At 44.7% G+C, this 9,463-nt stretch overlaps 1 pseudogene; it reads right to left on the reverse strand.

Moving 5' to 3' along the window:
* Positions 1-488: 488 nt before the first annotated feature.
* Positions 489-2,172, reverse strand: LOC101598542 (annotated as a pseudogene).
* Positions 2,173-9,463: the final 7,291 nt, after the last annotated feature.

Here is a 9,463-nt window from a genome sequence, read left to right on the forward strand (position 1 = left end):
AGCGCTTAACCACTAAGCCATCTCTCCAGCCCCCATAGCCCATTTTTTAAAAAAAAATCTTTGTTTTAGAATTTTCATTACAGTTGCATTGTTTTACTTAACAAGTCTACTGTTTATTTTCTCAGGATTTTAAACAAAAACAATTAAGATTCTAGAGAATTAAACACCAAGGAAAGGGCACAACTGTCCCATTCTTAGCTATTCTAGTTTAATGTCTAGCTTCAAAACAAAATTAACTTTCTTATTTCTAAGTGAAATAATGTACAACCACCATCTGCATCTATGTGTGTTATAACATTCAAATACAAAGCTTCATTTTAAGCTTGGTTAAAAAAAAGTAACAGGAATGATGGCTGACCTTAATATGTAGTATATTATTCCTTACAGGAAATATTGTTAATAATCATAACACAGTAATAATGCCATTAATAGTGAAGTCCTCAATTTAGAATTTGGAACATTCTTCCGTCAAGGGGGTAAGGGGAAATTCAATCCAATGAGTCTGCCTTAACATCTTCATTTCTTGTTTGCTCCACTTATATTCTCTCTTTAGTAACTGGATTAATGCTATGCTTTGAGCTCCCCTCCCCCCAAATATATATATATATATATATATATACCATACCTGGCAAGATGTACTTTTAAGAACTATTTTATTTTTCCTTATTTATTTGAGAGAGAGAGAGAGAAATAGGCAGGTAGGCCGGGCATGGTGGCACACTCCTTTAATTCCAGCACTTGGGAGGCAGAGGTAGGAGAATCGCCATGAATTCAAGGCCACCCCGAGATTACATAGTGAATTCCAGGTTAGCCTGGGCCAGAGACTCTACCTCGAAAATCCAAAAACGAAAGAAAGAGATAGGTAGAGAGAAAAAGATAGAGGGGGAGAGAGAGAGAGAATGGCACACCAGGGCCTCTAGCCACTGCCAACGAACTCCAGATACGTGTGCCTCCTTGTGCATCTGGCTTATGTGGGTCCTGGGGAATTGAACCTGGGTCCTTTGGCTTTGCAGGCAGGTACCTCCACCACTAAGCCATCTCTCCAGCCCAGCAAGATGTATTTTTATTACTGCAGATTACATCTGTTTGGTGTTCTGTCTCCATTGGTTCCTCCTGCTTCTTCTCGTGCTGCCCTTTCAGTGTCTTCCTCCTGTGAGCACTCTGAGCTTCCTTCCACCCTCCTCTTCTTTTCGCCTTCTTGATGGTCTCCTTCCTCTTCAGAACAGAGGTTGATGCAACCCCAGTTTTAGGTAAGTTCTTCCTTTTTGATTCAACTTCTTCCCCCTCCCCACCCTTTTTTTTCGAGGTAGGGTCTCACTTTAGCCCAGGCTGACCTGGAATTCACTATGGAGTCTCAGGGTGGCCCTGAACTCACAGTGATCCTCCTACCTCTGCTGGGATTGAGGGTGTGCGCCACCACGCCTGGCTTTTTCCCCTTTTTTATCTGGTTCTTTTTTTGGTTTATCCTCATCCTTTTGGCCTTCTTCCTCTTTAAGTTACTTTTTAGGCTGTTTCTCCTCATGCCCCTTTTTTCTTACTTTCATCTTCATTACTCTCTGAAGGGCAGGGCTGTTTTACTGTTTTAGGTCTGCCTCTTGGTCTGGAATCTTGACCTCCGTAGCTGCACGTCGTCCTCTTTGAGGACTCACTTTCAGATTACCAGATGCCATTGCTGCTGTTTCCACTCATGTCTCCTCAGTTTCTACTTGTTTTTCTGCCCTTCTCTTTCTTCCTGTTGAGCAGCTTTTGGAGTGGTGATGTAAATTGCTTTTGTCACATCTTCATTGCTGGCTTCTTCTTCATGATCAGAATCTTCCTTTGAAACATTAGTTTCTTTTTTTTCCACTTCAACATCAGATGATGCATTTGGTTGTCTAGTTGATGTCTGTTAACTTGAAAATTTCACTTTTGGATTGTTATCTATCTCCCAAAAACCTTCATTAAGTCCTTTTCATTTATTTGGTTTGCCATACTTCTCCTTATTCTTTGAGTATGGAAATATATCCTTTGGCCCTAGAAAAGCAGTCTCAAGTTCCAGGAAAAGAAGACGGGTAGTTTGTGTGTGGGTGGCCTTACTGCTCCCTCACGAACTTCATCTACCCAAGCTGGCCAATGAGGGTAACCTTTCATCTTGGCAAAGATGAGGTCTCCAGGTTTGAAATGGCGAGTCATCTTTCCCTGGGTGAAGCCAGGGGTCCTGAGATCAGGAGGTGGTGAAGCCAGTGGCCATCTAAAGGTGGATGGAGGCCCAGGAAGTGGGGTTAGGGGTGTTCAGATGTGGCTGCCGAGGCACTTGCACTGGGGCTGGCCACCTCTGCCCGCGTCCTTGGGAGCCACCTGCACCACCAGCTGCTGCAGAGGCATCTCAAGGGCCTACACTTACCACCCCCATATAGCCTATTTTTTATTTGGACTGTTCGATTTCTTATTATTTAGCTTTTTGAGTTTTTTTGTATATCCTAGATACTAATCTTCTGCCAGGTATATAGCTGGCAAAGATTTTCTCCCAGTCTGTAGGTTGCCTCTTTGCTCTATTCACAATGTCCTTTGCTGTACAAAAGCTTTGTAATTTCATGAAGTCCCAGCAGTTTTATTCCCTGAGCAACTGGGGTTATATTCAGAAAGTCATTGCCTATGCCAATATGATGAAGGGTTTCCCCTACTTTTTCCTCTAGCTGTTTCAGAGTTTCAGGTCAGATATTAAGGTCTTTAATCCATTTAGATTTGATTCTTGTGCATGGAGAGCAATAAGGATCTATTTTCATCCTTCTGCATCCAGATATCCAGTTTTCCCAACACTATTTGTTAAAGAGCCTGTCTTTTCTCCAATGAATGTTATTGGCATTTTTGTCAAAAATCAGATGGCCAGGCTAGAGAGATGGCTTAGTGGTTAAGAAGATACTTGTCTGCAAAGCAAAGGATTCAGGTTTGATTCCCCAGTACGCACATAAGCCTGATGCACAAGGGGGCACATGCATCTGGAGTTCATTTGCAGTGGCTAGAGGCCCTAACATGCCCATTCTCTCCCTTCCCCCTCTCTCTGCCTCTTTCTCTCTCTTTTTAATTAATTAATTAGTTAATTAATATTTTTAAAAACTCAGATGGCTGAAGCTGCCCAAATTTATATCTGGGTCCTATATTCTGTTCCATTGATCTTCATGTCTGTTTTGGGACCAGTACCATGCTGTTTTTGTTACTATGGCTCTGTAATACATCTTAAAATTAGGTATAGTGATACTGCCAGTCTTATTTTTCTTGCTCCAAATTGTTTTGGCTATTTGTGGTTTATTGTGCTTCTAAATGAACCTTGGATTTTTTTTTTTTTTTGAGGTAAGGTCTCGCTCTAGCCCAGGCTGACCCGGAATTCACTATGTAGTCTCAGGGTGGCCTCGAACTCTCAGCAATCCTCCTACCATAGCCTCATGAGTGCTGGCATTAAAGAGGAGTGCCACCACCACCCGTTTTTTTCTATTTCTGTGAAGAATGCCTTTGGAATTTTGATGGGGATTGCATTAAATGTGTAGATTGCTTTTGGCAAGATTGACATTTTCACAATATTGGTTCTTCCATACAAGAACATGGGGTGTCTTTCCATTTTCTAGTGTCTTCTCCAATTTCTCTATTAATTTCTTTTTTTTTCGAAGTACGGTCTTGCTGTAACTCTGGCTGACCTGGAATTCACTATGTAGTCTCAAGGTCGTCTTGAGCTCATGGTGATCCTCCTAACTCTGTCTCCTGAGAGCTGGATTAAAGGCATGCACCACTATGCCCGGCTCTCTATTAATCATTTTTCTAATATTTTAATTATTTATTTGAGAGAAAGGAGGAGAGAGAAAAAAAATGGGTGTACTAGGACCTCTAGCCACTGCAAACAAACTCCAGATCCATGCACCACCTTGTGCATTTGGTTTGTGGGGGTCCTGGGGAATTGAACCTGGGTCCTTTGGCTTTGTAGGCATGTGCCTTAACTGCTAAGCCATTCTCCAGCCCTATTAATTATTTTTTAAAATATTTTATTTATTTATTTATTTGAAAAAAAGAGAAAGTCAGATAGAGAGCGAATGGGTGCACCAGGCTCTCTAGCCACTGCAAATGAACTCCAGATGCATGTGCCACCTTGTGCATCTGGCTTTGCATGGGTACTGGGGAATTGACCCTGGTCCTTTGGCTTTGCAGTCAAGCTCCTTAACCACTAAGCCATTTCTCCAACCCTAGTGTTTCTTAACTTATGTATTTGTTTGATTTTTGGCTTGCTGGAGATTCAATTTAGGCTTTAGAAATACTAGTCAAGGACCCGGGCATGTTGGCTCATGCCTTTAATCCCAGCACTCAGGAGGCAGAGGTAGAAGGATCACTTTGAGTTCAAGGCCAGCCTGAGACTACAGAGTGAATTCCAGGTTAGCCTGGGCTACAGTGAGACCCTACCTTGAAAAACAAAACAAAACAAAAGAGTAAGGGTAAGCCTGCTGGCTTTCAGTGATGGCACATGTGGATCTCAGGGGCCATTGTGCTGTTGGGGTGAGGGCACCGGGTGCTCGGCAGGACAGCTGCATTGAGGTGTTCTCATGGCGTCTTTCTCTTACTCCCCCACAGAGCGGCATGCCCCTGCTCTTCCTGCTGGGCTGTGCCTTCTTCCCCCTGTGCTTCACTGTCCTCTGTTGGGGCCTGCAGAACCATGGCAACTTGCAGATGGAGCGACAAGAGGCTGTTTTGGTCGCATCCAAGTAAGATGACAAGGGTGCGGGATTCTTTCCTGGCTAGGGCTCACGGAGCTGATCTGCCAGTCCCGAGAGAAGTTAGTAGAGGCAGCAGCAAGAGAGACTGTGCTGTGGCTAGGATTGAGTCAAGAGATACCAGCTATGGAATCTTTTGCAGGTTATCGACTCTCTGAACTTAAGGTCCCCCATTTGGAAATGGGTTTCATAATCATGTCATTTGATTTTTTTTTTTCTTAGATAGGATGTGAGAGTTATGTGAATTAAGGTCTATAAAGGAGAGACTGTAAATTCCTGCAAATAACGTAAGGGCTATGGACTTTGGAGATGTGTGAGCTGATGGACTCACAGTCCATGTACGGGTGCAGCAGCTGGCGAGCCCCAGGAAGACATGGCGGAGTCAGAGTGTGAGCTCAGCCCAGGAACTCTCACAGGCCAGGCCAGTGCTGTCCCCTCGCCGGCGTGCCCAGTCCGTGTGTGTGTTTCTGAGCGAGCTCCCGACTGGCTTCACACTGGATCCTCCTGCCCTAGCCTCCCAAGAGCTAGAAACTGAGCTTCCGAGCTTTTATGTGAAATCTACTGTTTGTTTTGTGGGTTTTTTTTTTTTTTTTTGAGGTAGGGTCTTGCCTCAAACCCAACCCCCCCCCCCCCAAAAAAAGAAAGAAAGAAGTCAGGCATGGTGGCACAAGCTTTTAATCCCAGCACTCAGGAGACAGAGGTAGGAGGATCACAGTGAGTTCGAGACCACCCTGAGATTACAGTGAATTCCAGGTCAGCCTGAGCTAGAATGAAACCCTATCTCAAAAACTTAATAAGTAAAGAAAATAAAATAAAGAAAGAAAAAGAAAAACAGAGTCCTGGACTCTGCTGGCAGCTCCACTCGGGCCAAATAACACATGTTTGTGGGCTGGGTTGCAGCCTCAGGCTTCAAGTTTCTCACTCATTTGACAGATCTTAATGGAATGTGATCCATGGTTTGGCAGGTAGGAAAGAGAGTGGCAGAAGGCAATATTTTGGTTTTGTAATCTTGGGAATAGACTTCAGGGATTCACACATGCTAGGCCAGTATTCTACCACCGAGCAACATCTCCACCCCCAGAAGATAGTTTACCAAAGTGTGGAAATGAACTTCCAGTAGAGACAAACAAAACAACAAACTCAATGGCAAAAAAAAAAAAAAAAAAAAAAAGTGGGGGAGGGCTGGGAAGATGGCTCAGCAGTTAAAAGTGCTTGCTTGCAAAGCCTGCCTACCTGGATTCAATTCCCAAACCACCTGCCACCCACTACAAGCCCGGTGTTTACAGCAGCAAGAGTCCCTGAAGTCCCCTGACATGCAAATAAATAAATTTTTTGTTGTTTTTTTTGGTTTTCGAGGCAGGGTCTCACTCTGGCTCAGGCTGACCTGGAAGTCACTATGTAGTCTCAGAGTGGCCTCGAACTCATGACAATCCTCCTACCTCTGTCTCCCGAGTGCTGGGATTAAAGGTGGGCAGCACCACACCCGGCTTTTAGCACCCCCCCCTTTTTTTAAAAATTATAGATCTCAGCTGTCTCTTCCCAGTACTTGGGTCAAAGAAACATTAGTACAAATCCTGGCTCTGTAGTTAGATGCCAGGAAAACTCAGGAGGGCCGGCCCTTTTTCCTTAACTGTGAGGCCATGGGTCAGAAAACTAGGTAACAATAGTCTCTAAAATTGGTTCAAATGCCAGTCAATTGCAAAACTTCTCTTGGTTTTTCCTATATCACACCACTAGAGGGCAACACAGAATTGGGAATTGGGCCCCTTCCCTTCAGTGGCAAAGAGGTAGTAAGGTTTGGGCTGGAAGATGTTTTAGATTTGTTGTGGGATTTATTTTGGCTTTTGTTTTTTGAATTTTTTGTTTTTTTGAAGGTAGGATCTCGCCCTAGCCCAGGTTGACCTGGAATTCACTATGTAGTTTCAAGCTGTCCTCAAACTCATGTGGATCCTCCTATCTCAGCCTCCAGAGTGCGGGGATTAAAGTTGTGTGCCACCATGCCTGCCTTGTTTTATTGTTTTGTTTTGTTTTGTTTTGTTTTGTTTTGTTTGAAGCAGGGTCTCAGTCTATCCCAGGCTGACCTGGAATTCACTCTGTAGCCCAGGCTGGCTTCAATTCATAGTGATCCTCCTACCCACCCTCTTCCCAAACACACCAGGCCAAATGTGGACTTTTTGAGTATAGATAGGGTGGCAGGCCTCACGCACACAGAATGCTGCAGGGCAGCGGGTTCAGGGAAGAGAGGCAGGGCGCCGGCGAAGCTGCAGGTGACCCCTGCCCTGTCATTGGGCTAAATATCCCCTTTGCGTCCATGAGGAAGTTGAACCAGCTAACCCCACGAGATTCTTTCTCACTCTGAAACTAGGCTGTTCTGTGAAAAGACAGGGGAAAGGGAGCCAGGGTGCAATAGGGGAGAAAAGGAGAGTGCTGGTGCCGGGGGAAACCAGAAGAGGGCATGGGCAGCCCAAGGAGCAGCCTGTTTGGACAGCAGTTCCCCTACTTCAAGCCCGAGCCACTCTCACAGCTGGTATGAGAGGCTTTCTGCCGCTTGCTTTTATTTTATCTCTCTTTCTTCCTTCTCTTTTTATTTTTATTTGTTGGTGGGCAGAGAGAGTGTGAGAGAGGGAGAGAGAGAGGATGAATGGGTATCAGGGCTCTCACCACTACAAACTCCAGATGCATATGCCACTTTATGTATCTGGCTAGGGATTCAAACTGGCAGGGAGGCTGTGCAAGCAGGTGCCTTTAATGATGGAACCATCTCCCCAGTCCCTCTTTCTCTCATTTCTTTCATTTCATTTTCGTTTTTCTTTCTTTCTTTGTTTGAAATATGGTCTCTGCAGCCCCAGCTGGCCTTCACTCGTGGTGACCGTCCTGTCTCAGACTCCCAGGTGCTGTGATTACAGGTGGAACCACCAAGCCCAGTTTTCCTTCCCTCCCTCTCTCCTCTTCTCTCTTTTTTTATTCCTTTAAAAAAAAAACTCATGTATTTATTTATTTGAGAGAGATAAAGAGGCAGGGGGAGTGAAAGAGAGAGAGAGAATTGCATGCCAGGGCCTCTAGCCACTGCAAATGAACTCCAGACTGCGTCTGGCTGATCAGGGTACTGGGAAATCACACCTGGGTCCTTAAGCTTGACAGACAAGTGTCTTAACCGTTTAACCATCTCTCCAGCTCTCTCTACCTTCATTTCCCTCCCTCCCTTCCTTTCTTCTTTCTGTAGCCCAAGCTGGCCTGGAACTCACTCTGTCATTTCAGGTGGCCTCAGACTCACAGCAGGGATTAAAGATTTTTTTTTTTTTTTCTTTTTCGAGGTAGGGTCTTGCTCTAGCCCAGACTGACCTGGAACTCACTATGTGAATCTTAGGCTGGCTTCGAACTCATGGCGATCCTTCTGTCTTTGCCTCCTGAGTGCTGGGATTAAAGGTGTGCACCACCACATCCGGCTCATGCCTGGCTTCTTTTCTTTTTTATTTTTATTTATTTATTTATTCTTATTTTTTGGGTTTTCGAGGTTGGGTCTCACTCTAGTCCAAGCTGACCTGGAACTCAGTATGTAGTCTCAGAGTGGCCTCGAACTCATGGTGATCCTCCTACCTCTGCCTCCTGAGTGCTGGGATTAAAGGCGTGCACCACCACGCCTGGCTTTTTATTTATTTTTTGAGACAGGATCTCCCTATGTACTCCTGGCTGAACCTGGAACTTGCTGTGTAGTTCAGGCTGGCCTTGAACTTTGGGCAATCCTCCTGCCTCTGCCTCCGGCTCCTCAGTGCCAGGGCTATGAGTATTCTCACCACAGTTGGTTAAGTCTTCTTGTTGTTTTGTTCTTTTTTTGACATAGGGTCTCACTCTGGCTCAGGCTGACCTGAAATTCACTCTGTTGTCTCAGGGTGACCTCGAACTCTCAGTGATCCTCCTACCTCTGCCTCCTGAGTGCTGGGATTAAAGGTGTGTGCCATCACGACAGGCTCTTTTTTTAAAATTATTTATTTATTTGAGAGAGAGACAGAGAGGCAAATACAGAGAGAGAGAGAATGAACACATCAGAGCCTCTAGCCACTACAAATGAACTCCAGATGCATGTGTTCCCTTGTGAAGCTTGTTTATGTGGGTCCTGTGGCCTCGAACCTGGGCTTTTTAGACTTCTCAGGCAAGTGCCTCAACTGCTAAGCCATCTCTCTGACCTTTTTTTTTTTTTTTTTTTTTGAGGTAGGGTCTCACTCTGGCCCAGGCTGACCTGGAATTCACTATGTAGTCTCAGGGAGACCTTGAATTCATGGTGATTCTCCTACTTCTGCCTCCCAACGGCTGGGATTAAAGGCATGCGCCACCATGCCCAGCTCATTTTTTTTTTTTTTAAGAAAGCATTTTTTAAATTAATTAATTAATTTATAAGCAGAGAGAGAGACAGAATAGAGATTGACAGAGAGGGAAAGAAAGTGGGTTTCCCAGGTCTTCTAGCCACTGCAAACAAACTCCAAATGCATGTGCCACTTTCTGCATCTGGCTTTATATAGGTACTGGGGAATCAAAACCAGGTTTGTTAGGCTTTACAGGCAAGCACCTTAACCACTGAGCCATCTCTCCAGTCCTGTTTCTTTGTTTCTCTCAATCTTTTTATCTCTCTTTCTTTTCCTTTTTTTTTTTTTTTTTTGCGGGGGGGAGGTTGAGGTAGGGACTCTCTAGCTCAGGCTGACCTGGAATTCACTATATAGTCTCAGGGTGGCCTT

The sequence above is a fragment of the Jaculus jaculus genome, chromosome 12 (assembly GCF_020740685.1).
Source record: "Jaculus jaculus isolate mJacJac1 chromosome 12, mJacJac1.mat.Y.cur, whole genome shotgun sequence".
NCBI classification, from domain to species: Eukaryota; Metazoa; Chordata; class Mammalia; order Rodentia; family Dipodidae; genus Jaculus; species Jaculus jaculus.